The sequence below is a fragment of the Coturnix japonica genome, chromosome 7 (assembly GCF_054131305.1).
Source record: "Coturnix japonica strain WE chromosome 7, WE-NBRP24, whole genome shotgun sequence".
NCBI classification, from domain to species: Eukaryota; Metazoa; Chordata; class Aves; order Galliformes; family Phasianidae; genus Coturnix; species Coturnix japonica.
The window spans coordinates 2,254,670-2,277,337 of NC_140669.1; the positions used below are offsets into that span (position 1 = coordinate 2,254,670).

The 22,668-nt window shown below is 37.6% G+C and overlaps 1 protein-coding gene across 21 annotated transcripts in view; it reads left to right on the forward strand.

Moving 5' to 3' along the window:
* The window catches only part of MBD5 (methyl-CpG binding domain protein 5), a 122,120-nt gene that overhangs the window by 58,649 nt on the left and 40,803 nt on the right, over positions 1-22,668 (forward strand). For 18 of the 21 annotated variants that reach the window (XR_014948169.1, XM_085552914.1, XM_085552923.1 and 15 more), the window contains exons 3-4: positions 6,962-7,100; positions 10,392-10,583. The gene's annotated coding sequence lies outside the window, so the exon portion shown is untranslated. Of the gene's footprint in view, positions 1-6,961; positions 7,101-10,391; positions 10,584-14,801; positions 14,860-22,668 lie in introns of all 21 variants that reach the window. The other 3 variants (XM_085552918.1, XM_085552911.1, XM_085552912.1) reach the window with 1 other exon arrangement.

Sequence of the window (22,668 nt, forward strand, 5' to 3'; positions counted from 1 at the left end):
AGGAATCTGGGAATTTTATGTAGTGGTTTCTGTGAAGGAAAAAATCCTTTTCATTAAATTAGACCATTTGACATTGTTTAATTCACTGTTCTTAGATCCATGCAAAATTGTAAGGCTATACTGCTATTACACTTAGATTATTTAATTACTAAATTAAGATAACTTAGAAAGCAATTAGAAGTGTTTAACTTCTTGTTAATGACCGGAGGCCTTAAACAATTCAAGTCTTTCCCATCATGTGTTAGAAGTTTCTTTGAATTGAAGGGGTTTGGGGTTTCAGTTTTAGAGAAAATTTGACATATAGTCTTGCAATAACAAAGCAAACTTTTCTATTGACTGCTGTTATTTGTCTTCTCAGTTCCATTTTTTCCGTGTGCTCTGTTGATATGAAAAGTTGGTTAACATGAAGCTAGTACAATTCATTTGTTAGCTGCTATAATGCATGGGATGCTTGTGTTGGTCTGTGTATGACAGCATTAATGCAGCCGGTCACTGAATGACTGCTGGATGGAAAACTTCTTTGAGGCAAGAAACCTAATGCACCGTATGCTTTGAATTTATATTGTACAGTTATGTCTCTGATTTTCTTTTTATGGATTTTATTTCTCATTGCAATAGTTTTCTGTTCTTTAATCCTTCAGTGTGTTTGTGTGTTTCATTTTAGAAGTGTGGGTTTTTTTACCCGCTCCTATTGTTGATTTACCAGTCTTGACAATTTTAAGTGCTTACTTTTACTGTCCCCTCTTTTTCTTGTCTAATAATACTTATGGAGCAGACTGGGGACACAAAAAAAGTGCATCCAGGTTTGCAGGAGGGGGTTGTTGTTTTCATGGGGGCATTGCTAAGGCAATCATTTCTACTATCCTTTTCATCTCCTTACCCCCAGAAGCTACTCAGTTGTCTCAGCCAGGGGACAGTAAAGTTGTTATTCTCTGTGATTCAGTTTTCTGAAATTTTATTTTTTTATTAAAATGTTTTTTCCCTCTTCTTTTTTTTTTTTTAATTTACTGCATGAATAGCTGGCACTTCACTATATACTGTACTGTACACTATATACTAGCGCCTTTAACTTCTAGCTTGGGATCCCACCTCATTCTTTCTCGTTGGTGAATTGCTCAGAGCAAAAACAGCATGAGATTTTATGAAATAAAAATGATTGCTACTGTTTTACGTAATAAAAATAGAAAAATGAACCAATAAAGCAGCTTACATGCCTTTGTCTACTCATTTTTCTTGAGCCTACATAAATCTGTAATACAGAGCTTTGCATTCAGGAGGGATTGGACGATGCGAACCTTTTTATTTGTAGTTATCTGCAAATTGAAAAGAAGTAAAACCTTTCTGCTGCCAAAGTTTTGAGTGCAAAGTGATCAGTGCTCTTGCAATTACGGTTCTTTTTTGTGATTAGCAATTTGTTGCAAAGGTTCTTATCGAGTCCCCAGTTGCTTTACACCAAGTTTTGTTAAGGATTGTGGATGTTAAGTACATGCCCTGGGTATCTTTTTTGGGATATCGAACTAAGTATGAAAAGCTCATTAACTTAGAGCCATGATGTGATGCTTATGATCAGCTCTTCCTGAACAGCTTTCTTGCTGACCCTAGGCTGGTTCTGCGCACTGTACTTGTAGGTTATCATGAAATCACTTTACTGTGGATAATAAATTGTAAACTGATGCTACAGTTGTCCAATTGGAATGAAGTTTTCACCTTGTCGTTTCTCTTGGATTTGAATTGTGTATAAATACAATGTATTGATGTTTTTGTATTTCAGTTGCTGTTGAAAGTGTAGTTTCAGGAAAATTCAACGTAGTCGAATCCTGTAGCAGAGGTAATTAGTTTTAAGATCACAGCAGCGGCCAGAGCAGTACTTGATTTATGTATCAGCAATAGCCGAAGGTTACCAAAAAGCTTGCGGATTAGCAAATTGATTAAAACATCGTATCAGTTAAACACGTATATTTACATATACAAGTTATTTACATAAAATTAAATAGTCTATATTGGCCAGACTCCTGGAGCCATTTTCTTGTCTTTGGCCCTTTGGCAGATACAGGACCTCAGAAAACTCTTGCAGTAAAGAAGTGAGTTAATTAACCTTTCATGAGATGGGTCATTTTTTCCCCAGTGCCATTTGGTACATTTGTCATTTAAAAAGCTTCACAATATATTCAAAGTCTGTTTGGCCTTAATGTTCCTTGCAGCAAGTGATGATTCTCATCAGAGGGCTGTCTGATGACTTAGTACCATGGATTTTGGACATACCTTAAAAACAAACTCCATGAATCATGTCAGAGCTTTCTGTAAAATCATTCTAGGATAACTTTTTAGAGGATTTTGATACCTGTGAGTAAATAAAGTGGATATCTTTTAAGTGATCAAATAGTAGGGCATTTTATTATAAATACAGATTCAGTAGTGATCCGATGTGAATTACATTAAACTCAGTGGGAAATTGTCTATTAACCTTAACAGAAATGGAATTAAAATTCCAGAAACAGAAAGTGAGTTCTGATTTAGGAGTCCAGTGTCAGGGGATTATTAAAATACCATCCTGGTACTTTATGAATGAATTGGACAATTAGTAGCACCAATCAGTGGCAGTGTCAGCTTGAAAGAGCTGCGTGGAGGAAGCAAAAGGATGACTGTTGCTTGATGGCAAAGGAGGAGGCCTTCAGGAGGCAGCATGTCACATGCCAGGTGGTGCAGTGGCTTCCCTGTGTAAATTCCTTCGGAGCATCCATGGTGGTGCTGAAAGTGAGTCCTTAAAGTACTTCTGTAAAAAGCTTCACAATAAAGGCTGGTGAAGCAACACTTCTTTATTTGTTTATACGTTACCTTTTCTTAACAGTTTCCAGTTATCACATACATGAGCAGAAACAATGGGAAAAGTACTAATACATGGTGTTCACATACTGCGATTCCTTTCTGGAATTTTCTTTCCTAATGCAGTTTAGGAAAGAGTATTTCATTTTGAACCATAACATACCATACCTAACAGAAGACACTTGGTTATGTGATGATGAATTTCTTCTGTCCTAATGAGTTCAAGGCTTTTGATAAGAGGTATATCTTGAAGTCCAGGGGTACTTCTCACCTGTCGGTTACTCTGTTGGCGTGCTTATTCACCTGTTTGTTCACCGAAGGGTCAGCAGGAAAGCCAGGCAGGAGGAAGGGCTCTTCTAGCTCTGTTTGGGATAACTTCTGTGTCCTGTGCCTCACCTATGTTGAGCATTACTAAGAAGGGCTGTTAAGGTAAATATGAGGCATTTAATACATTTTTAATTGCCCTCTTGCAATTTGTGAATATGCTTTAGGACTCTCTCTGCAGTTTTACACCTTATGAAGCACAGGGGAGGTTAAAAAGTCATAACCCTGTTCTACTGACTGTGCTATGAAATTCTCTTTATTAGTTTCTAATGTCAAGCAATGATGCAATAGACAAATTGAAACCTGTACTACTTCCTTTTTTTCACTTGTGGGAAAAGAGGGAGAGCACATACACACCAACAGTGGAAAATACCATTACTATCAAAAGCAACAATTTATTTCTTTTTTTAATCTTCCTTAAAATATATAGATATAACTTTGCAAGTACTCTCATGAATCTTTCTGTCAGTGGATGGCGTTTGAGTTTGCAGTTGGTCTGGTATGGAGATCCGTGGTGAGAATAGGGTTGTGTTTCTTCTATTGTGGTTAATTAATTAAGCTTTCACTTTGAGATACTTCTACTTTTATAGTAAGGCTTCGCGTTAGTTATGCAGATCAAGAAAAAAAATGGGTGAGCTTTCCTCATTAGGATGACTGTGGCATTGTAGCGAGAGCTGGCTGCTACACATCTTGAAATGTCAAGGTATTTCAGGAGAGCCCAGCCCAGAATAGCACCCCATTATTTGTTAGTTTGCAGTAGTAGTGGCTGTGTATTTTCTTTCTTTTTTAACATCTATTCAAAGACAAAAAGTGGAGGAAAGGCAGACTGGTATTATACAGAACTACAATTTGGATCTCATCTCAGTTCCCATCAGTTTCGCAGCTATCTCTGTATTAAATTAAAGATCAGCGAAGGAGAAAAGTAGATTACATTTCCATTGTGAGTTAGGAAGTAGAAATGTGATTACAACAGGTACGCAAAGTAGCTAATGGAAATAAATCACAAGTTTTTAAAACGCTCTTGCAGGTGAATGGAAATATTTTTAAATATATCACTTAATTCTCAGATGTTTTCAGAAGACCAAAATGAATTGGAACACGTGATTATTTGAGAGAACTTACGGTTCTTGTATCTTTCAAGCCCAAAGCTCGACTGCTACCTTCATCAAAATACCAAGAGGAAGGAAGCAGAAAACATATTACAGTTTAATGTACAAAACACGGGCAAATGCTTGCCATAGCAACCAGCAGTTAGGTGAGAGGAGTGCTGTGGCACATGGGCCTACGCTCTGCTTACCTCTTTATTACCCAAGGTTGTACATAGGAGTGATTTTCTTTATGGTGGGAAACTGATCTATTTGTCAATTTGATTGTTTTCGTTCTGTTTTGAAATTGCTGGGTGAAGGCTGTATGTATGCTGTTTCTGAATAGTAACGTGCACCTTTCCTGTCAAAACCAAGGCTTTTTATAAATAAAAGCATTTTCGTTCCTGTAAGATATATTATTAGCAGTTGTCACTTTCTTTACGAAGGTATGAGATTTGTAGGATTTATAGGATGGAGCTTTGATAAATTGATGTCTCCGATTTTCTCTGCTTTCAAATTAAAAATCCATTTCTTCATTTTTTCCTGTATCTGGTGACAAAAAAGGAAGGTAGTATCCCTTCTATCCCTTCTTACATCTCTGTTCCAAGCTACATCCGCTCCAATGACACCATTGCCAGACCTGTGAAGCATGTTAGCCTTGCAGCTACATATCACATACATAAAACAAATACGTTGGTATGTTAGCCTTATAGCTTTGCATCACAGAAGTACAACAGATGTGTTAGTATGTTAGCCTTAGTGTTGTGGCTGATTTTTAAGTTAGCTGCCCTAAGGGATCTACCTTTTGTTGTTGTGTTCCTTTGAGCTCTGATGTAATTCATGCCGTGAGTTGTGGTAGGGGGCACTTAACATGCATTTCTGATGTTACATTAGGGTGGGCAGCTTCTGCCAATACAGAAGAGTAGCACAGTTGTAAAAGTCTGTGTGCTTGAGCAAAGGTTCTCTCAGAAGGTCAGATATTTATTTCTTGTTTTGTTAGGTCATCTGTTATGTTTTAACTCGGCTTTAACAAGATACCATGCCTGGGAATTATTAGGTAACATACAGGAATTCTAGTGGGTAAAAGAAAAACAAAGTTACACGTTTCCTACACCTTTATGATGACTTCTATCAGGTACTCAAAATGGGTTTTTAGACATACCTACTCATCAGTATCATAATAGTGATATTCCGAATTTAATTCTGAAATGTTTTGAATGTGTAGACAGCTAAATATTGCTTTTATTTAAACAATTTAAATAAAATACCAAAGTCCTCCTATGAAAACCAGGGAAGACAACCTTTCCAATAGCATGGTGTTTTAAAGTAAGGAGATGGGGAAGGAACCCTGAAGAGCTCTGAGCGGACGCAGGCCCTGCCCTTCCCTGCTGCACCGCTCCAACACCCGCGTGCCTGCAGCCACAGAGATTAGGGCACCGATGTAGGTTAAGACTAATCCGACAGAAATACACAAATCGGCTCCCTTATCTGATTCTCTGGAGCCACGTTAGCGGGTAGAGGAGAGGAAGCAGCTTGGGGCTGCAGTGTGTGCTCCACTGCATTCCAGAGAACAGAGGTGAGGAAGCACACTGCCTCCTCCTAGGGCGCTAGCAGAGCCCTGATGTAAGCCTGGTCTTCTGGGATGGTGGAGATTCCAGGTCTATCCTGGGGAAAACTGAAGGTCCTGTGGCCCCTCGTGTTCATCCAGATGTAACCACATGCACAGAGATTTTCAGTAGCTGTTGATGTTTCATAAGAACAGAATGAAGTACAAGGCTCTGGTTTGATTGAGCTTGTGGTTGAACCTTCCCACCCATATCCCGTTATGCGATGGCAGCAGAGGGACACTCAGACCAGATGGTGTCTGACATGGAAGTACGTATGGAACAAAGGAGATGAATTCCTCTGTGTGGAAACATGGCACCCATTGACATTCACTGATACTTGTGAACATTTATGGAGACCAAGCAGTGGGTGTGAGCACAGTGGGGGGGGGCTGCTGCATTTGCAGTGGTGACAGCAACAGTGGGTCACCTCTACTGGTGCAGACTTTTGTGAGAAGTATGAAGAATGCATAGCTAAGCATGGTGACTATGAGAACTTGTTCTATTTAATAGCATTATTGTGCTCTTTATTGTCATGTCCATGGAAATAAATAGGAGGCATTACTTTCAATGTGATAATGTATCTATGTAAGTAAGTTGTAAATAACAAACTCTGCATGTCTTTGTTACATTTTCAGTTCTTTGAAGGTTTACGGTAATTACAGAATATCCCACAGTTGAAGGCCCACAAGGGTTATGGAGATCTTCTCAAGAACACTTAATATAAAGTCCTCTTATTCATTCTGCAGGCTGTATTTCTGTCAATTTAAATTCTGTGCATCATGAAGCCAGAGTCCATTCTACCCTTGGACACTGATTTTCTGTTTATGGTCATCAAAGATAGAGGTCCTTCGAGAGGGCAGTTAAGAATGGGGGTGTATTTGGGACCAGATTACGTTCACTTATTTTACATCACACTTTGAACTCTACCTCTCTTCACTGACTTCTGATACAGCCGTAATAAACTAACCAGTTCTTTTCAGTGTTTGCTTTTGAGACTGTTCAAATGGTTTTTGTGTAGTGAAGCAGTCTTTTGGAGAAGCCATGCAGTCTGTATTAAGTACGGGTACTGATACTTTGTCCTTCTGCAAATTGTGTTTCATTAAAACCTGTTTTTTATTGTAGGAAGAAGAGGCTAAAATCAAAACATAGGAGACAGAAAAATATAAAGACTAGAAGAAACAGCACTTCACTTTTTCTTTCCAAAAATTCAGAGAACCACCAAACTCTGGTGGATTACCTCCACCGATCTCCTGGATTTGAGGTAGGTGGATTCTCTCATTCCCACCGTTTCTCTTCATGCCACATATCTGTGGTTCAGTTATTGAAAATAAAGCAGTATCAGGCTGGATGCTTGTAATCAAGTCTCTGAACTTTTGCCAAATTTTTCCAGCACGCAGCCCATGGCTGTGATTTGAAAGACGCAGTTTTGGAGGTGCGTTTCTCAATTCTGCCACAGGGTAAATGGAAAGAATATATGAGAGTATGAGAAACAGCCAATGAACAAGCAGATTGCTGTAGAAGATATGTAGATAAAACAGACCTTAAAAGAGGAAAGAGAGCTGGCAGAGCGCCACTTTGTTCTGCACATATTTGTAACAGCACACGACTGAAAAGTTCCTGAGTTTGTTTCCTTTAGTGGAAGATCACTTTTTGGCATTTCTATTTAGTTTTATAAAAAGTAGAGTCTTTTTAATTTTAGATGCAACAAATGCCACGGTTGTAAGAATAGTGTATGTATCTCGGGAGATTAGATGGGGACAGGATTTCTTTTACTCTGTTATCACAGACTTGTGATGTAAATAGAAAGCTCACAAGCAAATGAGAAAGCACATTCACTGGAAAAAAAAAGCAGATGGCTTTTCCCCAGAAATACATCCACCGTTAGATACCAGCAACTTGGTGAGAACTTGCTGGAAAATTTATTGTGAGGGATATGCATGCAATAGAAAAATAAACATACTGAAGTCACTGTGAATGCCCTATACTTATCTGTGAACGATAAAAATAAACTGGCCTTTTTGTGCGTGGTGCAGTGCTGACTGTTTAGTAAGCACTAGGATATCAGTGCAATCAGTCTTGCATTAAGTAGCGGGTTTTCAGAAGTGTGATTTTTATCCATTCTTTTAATATTAATAGTAATAAAAACCCTTCACAACTTTTTACAAGTAATTATTTTAATGCTTCATCATAAAATCACCACGGTTGGAAAAGACCTCCAAGATCATCTTGAGAGCTGGTAGTTCCTAGTAGGCAAAGAAGGATTGAGAGGCAGGAGAAAAGGAGAGTGAGAACAAGACTTTCGGGAAGGGAAAAGCAATATAGAGCCTGTTGAATTAGCCACAAAAATTCTCTTGGATCACCATGTAAAACTCTTTTGAGGGTCATATAAGACATTGCCAGCATGTGCTGAGTGTGATACTATTATTTTGATGGCAGTAGGTTTGTAAATAGATTATGTGCAGTAAAGGTTTTTTTTTTTTTCCCAGCAGAAGGTTTAATTACCTCTTTTCTTACACATTTCCATTTCTGTATGTTCAATACAGACAACGCTGATAATTAATGTATTGTTACTATTTTATTTAGATGCTGTAATTTAAAAACCAGGTTGTTGATTTGAATTCATTTTAGTAATGCTTTCTTTGTCAAATTCTTGAGGCCTTTAGTAGATGCTTCTTTTACTGATGCTACTTAAATCTTCAGCATTGTCCACGTGACCTAGTTATTTTAAGCCCTGGTATGACATAGCTTTCATTGTTGGGCTGTTTCATCCATCTATTGAAATTGTTTCCAGTAAATCAGTTTTACATTGTTTGCTGCGCTTTTGCTTTAGGAAAGCTTTTACTAAAATCTCTCTTATCAATACCTTTCAATGTGATTAAACGTTAATAAGTAAATTTATCTGAAGAATATTAAATGCATGGTAAAAATGTAATGTAAAATTTATTTGTATGCAAGCTATTTAATACAAAGTTATGTCATATCTCTATTTGCTTTGCCACTGTAAAAATGAGCTGCTCTGAAGTCACAGATTCCTAAAGCATTCATCTATAGTTTTATGAATAACAAGTAAGAACGTTCCTTTAAAAAATAATCATGCAGCTTATATAAAGAGGAAATTATATACAGAGGAAACATTAAACATTTGTCTTCTTCTGCAACAGAAGATGAAATTCTTCTGTTTAAAGCGTGTTATTTACGTGTCAGATTTTAGGATTCAGAATTTCTGAGTGATTTATGAAACACTGACACTCAGGCTTTTGATAAGCTAAAACCAGCAGCTCAGGCCCATTGCATGGAGCCTGATAATTCAGGTCTTGGGAGAAAGTTCAGTGCCTTCCCATCTCCACTGAACGTGCCTGGATGTCTGTACCACGACATCCTTCTCCTTAGTATTATGCTCTGATTTTTCACTTAAGCAAGTATAGTGTATTTCAGTGGTATATAGTCAGTGTTTAGACTGCCTGCCTTTATAAGGTCACATGTTTCTGTTTAGATTGTTGTAAGCCATTTCAATGAATGAGAAGAGTTTTTACCAATAATGGTGTTTCTTTATTATTATTTAATTTTCATTTTAATCATTTTGATAATATTTATGGACTGGATAATCTGAAAAAAAGTAACTGCTGTCAACCATTTTCTCTCTAAATAGTTTTCTTTTTTCCTTGACTGGTTGTTTTGCATCCATTTCAATGAAAGATTTGTTCAAAACATGGGAAATTCCCTATAAATCTGAATTTGTTAAGAGCGTATTTCTGGTTTTTAGCTGTTGTTCTCTTACTGAGGCCTCAGGCTTTCAGGTACAACGCTTAAAGGCCAACATCAACTCTTTTAGCTACGTCTTTAACCTAATGAGCTCCAATCCATTTTACTTCTAAAAGAACTAATTAATTGACTTAAAGTCCTGCAAAGGTTGTTAACTCCTTTCAGTGTCAGAGAAATTAAAACTGTCGTGCTCAAAGCCTAACCAACTGTGAGCAAGTGGAGGGTTACAGATACCTGGTGCCATTTCCAATGGGAATTGCTCAAGAGAAGCCCAGTGCTTTTGTTTTTGATAGGCAAGTGTTACTGTGATAATGCACGAGCTCTTACAGTGTCTGTGTACCTCTGCAATAGCTCATAAGCAGTACTGTTAGGGCCTTTTACTTAGCTAAGGTTGTTTAGTTTTAAAGGAGAGAAACTGCTGCTGTATTGGTATAAGTATTTGACATATAGTGTTAGCTGTGGTACTGAACACTCTAAAGCCCAACTTCTAGCCTTGCAAGTTAGAGGCTATTAGCATGTGTCAGGACTGCTACAGTTGTCTGAAGACATGAGCTTTGAATGATAAATTTGATACTAGTTCTATCATTATAAAAAGCTTAACTTAATTTTTCTAGAAATCTGCCCATTCCTGTGGACAGTGAGCCATAGTAATTTGTTGACAGCTATCTTTCTCTTATCAGTTCCAGTCAGAGCCATCCTTGCCTTCCATAACAGTAAATATTATCTCAGTTTCTGCTACAGATTCATTGGCATTTGCATTTTAGTTTAAATAATTCTACTGTCTCAATAGATGTAACCTGGTGTGCAAGAGTTCCTCACATGAGGGGTGCGGTAAGACAAGGAGCCAGCCTCAATGGACATAGCCCATTATCGAGATCTCAACAGGAGAATATCTAAAGCAAATCTCCAAGTGCATCAAAAATTCTAAGAAGACTAAATATCCCCAAGGTAACTAGAAGCAAGACCATGACGATTAATGTAGGTGAGTATTCAGAAGTAAATCAGTGCATTTCTTAAGCTGGGAAACTTTTATTTTATTTTGGTAGTTTTATTCTGTGGTGGTAAGGATCGTTCTAATATGCATTTCAAGCAACATAATACAAAAGATTTCAGCTAATGATAAAAGAAAGAAAAATAACCAGAACAAGGATTTCTTCGACGTTTCATGGTGGTAAAGTAGAAAAGTAAGCAATTTGGTAATTCATATATATATATGAGATGGACATTGTAATGATCCATGGACCTTTCTGATAACAGAACAAAGAAGAAAGCATTCTTGACCTAGATTTAACAGGTTTTCTTGAAGCAGCATACCATGTACAGTATCTTAATGGCATGAAAAGTATCATTTTGTGGCAGCGTGATTCATACGGAGTATTAGTCATGATTGGTAGTAATGTATTTTGATATAATTAAACAATAGAACTCCATTTGTCTGCATCAGAAAATATACGGCACTGTTCTTGATCTACCTGATACAGTGGTGGCAGAGCATAGCTGCCTTGCCCTGAGATGAAGGCAGAACTTCACAGTAAAATGCAAAGCACTTGCTCTTATACATTTTCATAGTCAAAATATAAGGTTATATCATGTCAACAACCAGCAGATGGAGAAAAAAAATGTCCTAGAAGCTCAAAGAACACAGTAGGAAACTGAGCTATAAATACCAGGCTAATTCCATAGCTTTAAGATTTCTCCAAAGCTTTTTTAAATCCCTCCAGAAAAGACTGAAGAGATCCCTAATCTGAAGTGCCCCACTTGAAGAAATATGTACGTTTTTCTTTTTAAATAAAATTATGTTAATCTACAACAGATTGTTTGGTCATCTTAATGAGTCAGTGTAGTATCTGTACTATATCTATAGCTTCAAAATAAGATTCTTAAACACTCCGGTACATTTTCATTCTTATCAGTGGTTTCTTCTTCAGAGAAAATATAGAATTCTGTCTGATCACCTCTGAACCGATGCATACAGTATTCCCACAGAATACTTGATGACCAGACCTCATTTTGAATCTGTTTTTTAGCTATTCCTTTCAGTTGAGAGACGTAAAAGAAAACCAGTCTTCTTTGATCAGATTTTGGGAAAATTTGGAGGACCTATTCATATCTATTTTCCATGTATTTGTAAATTGTACCTATGGAATATAACATTGTGGCTAGATTCAGAAATATTTGTTTTTCTGGCTTATGTGCTTAATACTGTAAATTCCTGAAAGCAGATGTGCAGCTTTCTGGGGCTATTTCCTAGGATACATCACTAGGTACTGAGCCCCAGTTCGACTTTCTGCTACCGAGATCATCTGATGCAGCTCTGAAAAGATTGTCCAGAGTTTTGTTAACTTCAGGCTCACACTTCTCCAAGGTTTGAAACCCACAGCTGCTCTGTACCAAAGCCAGCAGTTTATTGAGTCGTCTTCAATATGAAAGTTCATTTTTCCATATGTTTATTCAGAATTTTCCATGTTGCATCCGAGTTTGTTGCATGTCCCCTGTATAAGAGGGAGATGATTGAGGTGCTTGAAAAAAACAAAGATCACAAATACTCATTTCTCAAGTGCTGAAGGTTTTTAACAAGCATCAGTGTCTTTTGTGAGACTCTGCAAATATTCACTGTCAGTGAGACCTGAGCATATACTTTGCTGTTCTGGTCCTGGTCTCTTATGATGGAAACTGGTTATTAGGAAGAAGAAAACAACAAAGTGCAGCAACAAACTAGTGGCGGATTTAAAAAGCAGTACTGTTAAGGAGCAGCAGGAAGAACGAGGTTTGTTTGTTGTGGGGAAAAAAAGAGAACACTGCACGATGGACATGAAACCTTAAAAAGATAAGAATTCTATCAAAAGCATTGGTGGTGGTGGCTCTACAGATTTGAAAGAGAAAAGAGAAAGGAAAAAAAGGCAGGTTTACATTGCACCAAGGATTAAGAGAAAACCGTCCAACATATAGAACTTTTTCTGTTACTAATAATCTTCTTTAAGGTAAATAGTTTTAAGGTATCTGATATTCACGGGATTTCCTTAGAGCAGTTGTAAGAGGAATAAGTAACTTTTTTTTGGTAAATAAAATGCTTTGAGTGCCCTGGAAAGTCCACTTTTAAAATGAACTTGAGAAATTCAGGTTCAGCGACACTGGGAAGTTTGCCTTTCATTGCCTTAAATTCATGCTTCCATTGAATAGTGTACCAAAGTGTAACGTATGGACTAAACACATTTTTTTTTAGATGGAGAGATACCTGTAGGTTGAAAATCACATTTTGTAGATCTTCCTGCCAAGAATCCAGAGTTGATGGCACTGATGGCTTTATTTGTGGGGCTGTTTGTGTTACTGAAGGAATTCCTTTTAATGAAGTTTTAAACTAGAGCTGACTGTGTGATTCTTTGTTGGCGTGCTTTCCAGTAGCTCACTTTCTGGAGGATGCTTAATACCTGTTAGGTACATACCTTCTGCATTTCCTGGGACTCGTAATATTGCCTAGAATAAAGGTCTGTTTCAGTCTTGAATGAGGATCTGGAATAGTATATTTTCCTCTGTTTGGGATGAAATAGTGCCTTTTCTACATTCTTCTCTTTTATGATAAGTTCTTAAACTCTTGGGTGTCATGCCTCCCTATAGGGACACGTGGTTTTAAATTTTGGCTGCCTGTGGTCCTTTGCCCTCATTTTTGTTTGCTCTGCTTTGATGAGCTGGTGCAATACTTTTGTCGAGCTTGAATGTGATTCACCCTTTTGTTCGGTTCCTCCTGAGAAGACCCAAACCTTTTTATGTCTGGCTTAGGGTTTGTGCAGTTTATTGCATGTGTAGTAAAATCATGTTTTGTGGTGCACCAAATGAGCAAAGCTATGGATTGCTGGCAGAGCTCTGTGTTAAACCTAATGCTGTCATAACGAGATGCAATACAAGGCTTTCAGAGTAGTTGGGGCCCAGCATGAGTAATCATGCTCCCCAGGAAGTCTTTGAGGTCCTTTTCAGGTCCTAAAACATACCCAACATTTTTGTGGAAGGAGGAAGAAGGCGCTTAAAAATACAAAAATCCTTTTAGGTAAAGTTCGTTTGATAGCCTAAGTATCCTTTTTTGTAGGCACACTATATTGGCTTTTGTTGGTAGAAGTCCACGTTAACAACATTCTACCCTTGTCAAGTTTCCATGGAGGGGACAGCTGAAAAGAAAGAAGCAGTGGCAAAAGAATTGGCTTCTGGAAGTCTCCAAGTCTGTTGTGCAGAGCGGTGCTTTGGGCACTTAGTGACAGTGCCTGGACTTTTGGCTTAGGTTGCTAACATGAAAACTCCACATTCCCCGTCTCTGAGTCTGAAGTTACTCATACTTCTTTTCCTAAAATAGGACTTTTGCAAACATATGGGGAGAATTTATTTAGAAGTATTTAAAATCTTTAATCCTAAACATAAAGTTTTAAATCCTAATTTCAAAATTTGAAGTTTGGGATGGTGTGAATGACAAAAATACTTCCAAAGAGAGTTTCCCAACCTGCGTACTGCGATGGAGAACAGAATGCTTTTTAGTATCATGGAAGTAAACATTTCATTTTCTAAGAGCCAGACTGTAATCTTCACAGTTAATGGGAGAGTATAATTTGTGCTTAGTAAGGTGTCAGTATGAATATGTCTGAAAATTGCTAGGTAAAATTTCAACCAAAAGATATTCGGACATTAACATTTATGTACTTTGCTCATCCTATTGGGCTAAATGTACCTTGCCATTCTTAACTGTGAATCTCCAGGCACAGGGATGGTGAGCTGATGAGTCAGGATCCCTAAGGAAGCAGCCTGGCCAGGGCAGGGAGGGGTTGATGTCCTTCTAACCTCTCCCTGGGGCAGGAAGAAGGGAAGGAGGTTTTTGACTTAAGAAGCACAAAATCTTCCCCAAAACTAACAGCATGTGTACAGATGAGGACGGTCATGCATTCTTTACAGAATAAACATTAATAGAACGTTGTGCATTACCTTTTTTTAAATACTGATTATCTTTGCTTTTTGGAAGTGAACTGTGAGCAAAACATGAAGTGGAAGCAGGTATTTGTTTCAGAGGAAAAACAATATTCAAAGAAGCCTCTCCATTTAGATGTTCATAAGTATGAAGGAATAATTAAGAATCACTTAACGTTGAAACTGTAGCATCCTAGGAGGACCGTATTGCTTACTATTGCTTATTTTTTCTTTCAACTGGATCTTTGTTTTTCAGCTTGGACTGAACGTGATGATAATTTCCACCTTAAATCTAATGCTTAACGAGGAAAAAGGTCAGGCTCTTTTTTTTCCCTTTTTTTTTTTTTTAATCTGGTGTCCTGCAGTATACGAATATACTAAAAACACACTTAAAGCTTACATTATTTGCCTCATATTTTTTAGAGAACAAACCAGATAGAAAGTTTTAGTATGAAGGTAAAGAAGAGAATTTTTCAGTTCAGAGGTATATTCCTGAAACAGGTGACTCAGATCAGTGTATGTGAGAGGAAGGAGCTCAATAAGGAAAGATCATGTATACAAATCTTCATAGAGATTTCACTTTAAAATGATTCAACCTACAATTAGCGGCCCTCTTGTATATCAATAGAGAAACATTTGTCACAGCTTTTGTGGAGTAAAAGCACCAGAAAGGAGTAAAATCACCCACTTGTTTTTTTGGTAAATATTCTTAAACTTCTGAGTGCTCTTTCAGAAAACAGAGGAAGTCTCTTAATGCTGTCTGTCTCATAAATAAAACAGTGGGGGCAAATTCTCAGCATGCTGACCCTTTCAGTTAGTGTATCATTGGAAGGCAGTGAGTAATAATACATTAGGGAGATCCATGCATCTATGGCATGGGTTTGTAGCACAGCAAATTTCAGAGAGGCAACCTGCACTTCCAAACTCTATTGCATTTATACTCGATACTTTTAATTATCTTTAGAGGTTTTTTTTCATGTGGGAAATCACTGAGTAGAAATGCATAATTCAGTAAACAATTCAGAAAATGGTATTTGGATAAAAAGTTCCATGTGTCTAAAAATAGTGCAGACCTATGACTTTGGCACAGAAAGCCTAATTTACAGGTTTAATTTGCAATCCTGCTACGTTTCTGACATTCTCTTGTGCAGAAATTCAGTCTGAATTATTCAGGTGATTTAAATATTGCTGCATCCTGAACTTCAGGTGCCAAACAAGGGAAGTTTATCCAGTTTATTTGGCCTCCGCATTTACAATATGGGAATGAGATTTTCATTCTCGCCATTTCTTTCTTTCTTTTTCCACATCACATTGCACAGTTAATGGAGATTGAAGCTAATCTGAGTAGTTGTTACAACTGAAGATCAAAGCCTTTCACTGTGTTTCCAGACAAATTATACTTCCATATATATATATTTTACTATATATATAGAATCAAATTGAATTCTCATGTTCCAGTTTTCAAATGGCTACTTTTAAATATTCTCTTGTTATAAAATTAACTCTTTTTTCCGCAGATAACTCTTTTGGTAGCAACCAGTCAATAACATACAGCAAAGCTGTTAACAAGGACTAAACATTTACAGTAGTTATTACCTATTTATTTTCTTAATTTATTTATCAGATAACCTAAGAACGTTCTGTCTCAGATGGTCCTGAAGCTCATATACTCTCCATTATGAAAACTGTGACTGAATTATATTTAATAACTCCAGATTGTGTTTAATTCTGAAACATAGGTATTAAAAGAACAAATATATTCTTTGATGGTGTCCTCCAATCTCCTTTTAAAGTAATTTTAACTTTGGCCAGGAACTCTGCAGTCCCTGTAGCTCCATCACTGGATAATAATCAGCGTGTGCCATTAGTGCTTTGAGTTTATTGGTTATAAACCCCTCATCGTTTTTTCTGACAGTTGTAAACCCCCACAGCAATCATTGTGAATCTGTTGCTGCAGTGGCAAAGCAGGCTGCTCTATTTTAGTATCCAGCTTTGTTGTGGCAGTTGGTCTTGGGAGGTCTGACCTTGTAGGTCTTGTAGGCACATTTTGCGATCGTCTTTTTTGCTTTGCTTCAGGTCTGTTATGTGAAATGTCCATTTAGCTTCTTGTGTCTTCTTACCTTGGTGGTTTCATAGGGAGCCAGCAGGATGCCAGCCACTGTAGAAAAATGCCTTAGTTACAACCATGAACAATACGTGGAGCCACAGAGAATGAATACCTTAACTTAAAGCTTTGTTCCAAAATCATGCAAAAAAATGGTAAATAATTTCATTGACAAAATCAAAATTCTGACTTTTCTGCAGCAAAATAGATTTTGGAGGCAGATTTTCTTATCCAGCAAGGCCTAAAAAATCCAAAATGACCTTCACAGCTACAAAGCTGATACATTGAGTGTGTGGGACAGTGTAATTTCTCTTTACATTCCAGAAGGCTGAGTCCTTTAAAGTCCTCCTTAGGAACACCCCTCCTCTTTTATGTTATACCTTATTTGCTGCCTTGTTTCAGAATATCATAAGTAACCAGTTTGCATAGGGTTGATGGAACTTTGCACATTGACACATCACCACTGAAAAATAAATGCACCGATGACTTTTGGCCATTAAAAATCAAAGCAAAACTAAAAAACTAAGCAAACATTGAGCCTGGATTCATTTCTTTGGAGTTGTACTTGCTGAAGATAGACATGCTTTTCATTAGTTCCTCTTTGGACTGACCAAATGGAATGCTGTAATATTTCTTTAATTTCCAATATTAGCATGTAAGTTGGCAATATTCTGTTTCATTGCATGCCCTAAGAAAGATGTTGTTGATAGTGGTGGCATAATATTCTTCTTTACAGGATAACTGGGCTCTTCTGTAGCCTACATTCATACCCAGTATTAGTTTCGAATTTAAAAATAGAAAAATCTGAATGTTTACATTATTTTTGCTCATAAGAAGGCCTGTCACGTGCACAGTTTTGACCTATTTTGCTTGCAAAGAAAGAAATTAATGTGGTGGAAGGCCTGAAAGCGCACTGACTGCTGTATCTTTGGTCTCTACCAAGTGATCGCTGTTACTGAGCAGACAGAGTTGAGGTTTAAAAAGAAAAATATATGGTTTTTATGTAGCTCGGTTTTGGTTTTCACCAAAATGCTTTCAGAGATGCTGTATGTTTCTGTCCATGCACACGTGTGCTTTCAAAGGTAGTCGACTGTTGTTGCAAAGGATGTGCTTTTCCACTGCTTTCACTGGAACTGAAAACCTCAGTCGCTGTGATAAGACAGTTAAACCTCAGCAATGGAGGATGTGTCACAGCTCAATCAGCTGCATTTTACCTGTCCTATAAGCATGGACAGGAAGGATACCTGTGCAAGGATTACAGCTTGTGATTAGTTAACAGCAAGCTGGTGCAAAAGGAAGAGGTTTGTATCATATGCTCTTAGTGACAGCTGGAATCCGTGAATGTAAGTCAGGCTCTTTTCCCCATCTAGCTACGGTACAGCTAAAGATTGTTTTATTGCTGTAGATTCCTAGATAGCAGGCCTGAAAGGACTGCTTTGATCATCCAGCCTGGCAGTAAAAGCAACCACATGCAGTGGGGTTGTGTCCTTCTGCATGCAGATCAGCAAGTCTGCCCTAGCTGGGACATGGCCAGCTCATTAACTGAGGATGCAGAGATGAGTGCAGCGGCCTGGGCTGTGGAATTTATTTGCTAATTAATAGCAAATTCACCCAAATAGCCGTCCTCTTTAGGGTGCTTAAATTGTTGGGGTCTTACAATACTAAAAAAATTGCAGCAATAAATTAGGATTACATAAGACTTATATATAATGAAACTATCCTTTCTAAAGCTCGGAATACTGTTGCACCAAATGTGTTGGATGGTATAAACTGATTCGGCACTAGGACACTTTTAAAATGCATAATTTTAATAAGGTTATGCTGCTTGGAACGATTTTCTGGTTGTTGCAATGGAGCTCTGTATTTACACGTAAGAAGATGATGTCTTTCTCAAGCCAGAAGACAGAATATATCATATATACAGCAGTGTTGTAGTGCTAGATGCCAATACAGAAAGATAAGTTTGAAGGAAAAAGGATCTCCTTTATTCATTGGGGAGGCTGTAGTAGATTGTTGAGTCACTCACATAAAAAGTCAAGCTTCATAAAGTATTCAATTCTAATTAGTGAGAGAAAGCTTCTTTTCAAAATGTAAAAACATTCCCAAAAAGCAAAGAGACATTTCTAATTAGATGACACAGGAGAATCCTAGCTAACTCCTTTGATAGACAAATAACAATTAGCAAATGATAACTAAATAAAACCTTATTTTAACTCTCTGTAGCTTGAAAACAATGCGTTGGAAGAAGCCAAAGATTCCTGTTAGTTCTTAACATCCAAGACTGTGATCTGAGAGTGTTTCCATTTCTGAATGTAGGTTTTGCTGCGATAGAAGTGAGATCAGTATTTGTATTTATAATGATTTTGTTTTGTGGGTATTCGGAGTGTCTGCAAAACTTGATGCCCAAAATCTGTCGTCATCCCATAAGGAAGCACCCAGAGGCAGCCATTTCTCAGGGACCTGCAAGTAGCCTTTCCCTGTAATACCTGGAGCTGCTAAGCTTATTTAAAGGGTCATTTAAGAAAAAACTTGTAGAGCATCTTTGCAGTATTAGACTGTCAAAATGTGATTTACTGGTTTTATATCCACTTATTAATAAAGGAAAGGTTGTATTGGTATTCATATCATATGTGATGGATCTGAATCCAGACTATTAGTATCTAATTTAATTTTCTTTAACCTTGTACCAAGTTTTCTGTATTGCCTAAAAAACTGTTAAACATTTTCAGCTGAGTGTGCAATGAGGCTTCCAAAATGCAGCATTCAAAAGTGAGACAGATGCATTAAAAATGGAAAACATACTTTCAGTATGTGGAAGTTAAGGGGAAATTTTTCGTGGGGGGAGATATTTGAGGGATTGGATTGAGGAAACAATTTGGTGTCATTTTACATAGTTCTCCAGTGAAATATTTTTAAGCATATTATAATGAAAGTGGACTGCAAACAAATGTGAAAGGCATGTCTTGGCGCACAGAAAAAAGGATTAATTGATTTAGATGTGGAAAGTTGTGTTCCTCGTGGTAAGATAACATGAGTTGTCTGGAGTTATTATGAGATTACAGAGAAGAGGTATTTATTACACGGGCTGATGAAAATCAGCCCTTTGGGTAGAATGTCCAAAACATTTTGAATCTGCTCCAAAATCCAAATACTTTCTAAACCAATCTGAAGTACTTTGGTTAGAATACTTAGATACTGAAAAGCAAAAAGGTGCGTCAAAGGAGACTGCTTCTCAGCAGTTGAGTTGGAAGACTCTGGTCTGGTCAGAAGCGTAAGGGGCTGAGTTGTCAAAGGGATGCTCTGATTGTCAGAGCGTGGCTGGCCACGCTGATCCCCGCTGGGATTATCATGGCTGTTTTCAGTGACAGGACTTTGCAAATCCCATAGAGCACTTCCACTTCCCTCTGATTGTCCTCTTATACTGCAGCTTCTTGTCTTGGCTCTTAGCATGTGAGACGTTTTATAAATCCAGCCTGTGTCAGTGTTAGGGGGGAAAAAGAGCCAGACTCAGACTGTATTAAGTGAGTCTTAACCTCTTTTTCACTGCTATCTTCCTTAGCTCTGTTTTCTTTGTTTGACTGATAACCAGGTACGGGGAAAATGCAGAGGGTGCCTTTTTAAATCAGATGTGGGGAGGATTAACTCTACTGCTGCCGATTTTTACAAGCACAACGTGCACATTCCTGTTCATCAGTGGTGAAAACACAGAGCTGACGGTGGTGACTGTGCTGAGAAATAGTGTTTTGTAGCTGAGAATTTGCTCCATCCAATAGTGTTATTGTGCTCCTTTTACCCGTTGCCATTTCCATGGAAATAAATAGGAGGCATTACTTTCAAAGCATGTTTGCTGCTTTATTGCCTGCAGTTTGTGGCAATCCATTCAGAGCTGTGAAGCCATCTCACTTCTATAGGTGTTTTCATATAAATGCATAAATCCATTCTCATTGCTCACTGGTGAGCTGTGTATTTGCACGGAGCTTCCAGACAGCCCTAGACTTCTTTTCTACAAGTCATTGCACACAGGAGCACTGGTTTGTCCTCACAGAGCCCCAGCTGCATATGCACGTGGTAAATGGCAAGTTAGAAGGTCAGACCCTGTAATGTGAATAGCAGTGTTCTCTGTTTTCTCCTTAGGATGAGTGTGTTGTTTGAAGCATTTTTGTACCTGGAGAAGAATGGATAACGCACAATTGTTCTGATTCAGTTTTATATTGCGTGTTGCTCAAGTTTTTGTGTCAGTTTACAATTTTTAGCCTCTAGTATTTCTCAGGAAAAAGTAAAGCAAATAGTGAGTTCGGATGGAAGGTATACGACTGAAGCAGCCATTGTATTCCAGTCCATTCTACCGAGTTAAAATGTTTGAGCATTCTCCCCACAAGAGGCAGCTGCATGAATTCTTCTGCTTCTTTCGGTACTGTTTCAAGCTATGTGCAGTACAGAAAAGTGGTTTATCTGATAAGTATTGTGGTGGCGATGGAATGGGATGTTAGCTAATGCGGGGCACTGCAGAACCAGTAGAAATATAAGGTTACTTCAAAGTGTCTCTTGCTGTTTGAGCAAAAAAGAAAGTGATGGCTTTTTTTCTCGTAATGGATCCAGTGTAATTGCCCTAAATAGCAACATGAGCCACAGTAAGACGGCGCAAAGAGATTAGCAACCCTGTCTGTGATATGTGCTTCCAGTGTGTTATATACGTATTTTCTGAGCCCGATTTTACTGTATTACAGAAAGTTAATTCTCAATAGAAAAACAGGGCAATTATTTACCTATTTTAGCCTTTAATGAGACCTGTAACAGATCTGCCAAGACACCATTCAGCAATAATGCTGAAAGCTAAATTCTGCCTTGCTTTTGATGAAATGTCATCTGTTACCTTCTTAATCTTTAATCTTCAGATTTCAGCCCTTATCCAGGGGGTGTGTGCAGCTGGCTCCTTCCCAGTCCATATTGGTTTTGAAAACATTCTTCTTTTTTATTTAGCATTCTGAAATGTACATTTATAAGTAGCACGTCTGAACGTACTGTGTCAGTGTGCTGAGACTAATATTGAGGACTGTCTGTCTCTGTAGCTTTCTTCTGCTGGTCTGGGGGGAAGGCTGCTGTTCCTGGTAAATGAAGATGTAATGTGTTGTTTGTTTGTACTGCTGTTGCAGAAATGTAGGATCCTTAATGGACTTAATGTTCCACTTCTATCTCAAAATGCCTCTTCTTACTAAAAATCTTTCAGATCTATAGTAACATGTACTATGTTTTTAAATGTTAGCGTAACACCGGTATTAGGAGTAGGGCAGAACTGACAATCAATTCCAAATAAAACCCATTAATGTCATTACTACAATAGTCATCAGTGCCATTTTCTTTTATGTTCTATTGATTTCTTATATGTACTATTTACTTTAAATATTCCATGTTTGTCTCACCTTAATAAATCTTCCAGTCTTGAAAGCGAAGTCAGATCTACTTGGAAAACTTCTTGAAGAACAGCACACTGTTTAATCCTGAAATACATTAATGAAAATCTTTTCCTACAGCATAATAACATGGGGGGAAGTTACTATTTATGATACTCGGATTTTTTCATAGGAATACGGAGATCAACACAGAAGAACATGAAGATTCCAAAGCTAGATTTGGGTTAGGAAAATCATAATTGCTGACTTTTTCCTGTTTGTTATATAAGTGTTTGTTGGGTTGTTTTTTGTTTTTTTTTTCTAATGAAGTTGTTATTTTAATCTAATCTAAATGTAACATTTTTTCCATTCTTATTGATATTATCAATCTTAGAAGCAGATTCCTCTGCATTAAATTTGTTCCATTTTATAAACAGTTTTTAAAGGGCATTAATAGAGCTAGTCATCTGTTGATAATTTTTAATAGAAGCATATGTGAAACTCCTCTGTTAAATGATATATCCCTTAATTCACCCAGACTGTGCTTTAACTATTTAATAGAAGTTGCATTGTCTTGGCCTTTAAGATGTAGTTCAGTTGCATCCACATGTAATCATCCACATATAGTC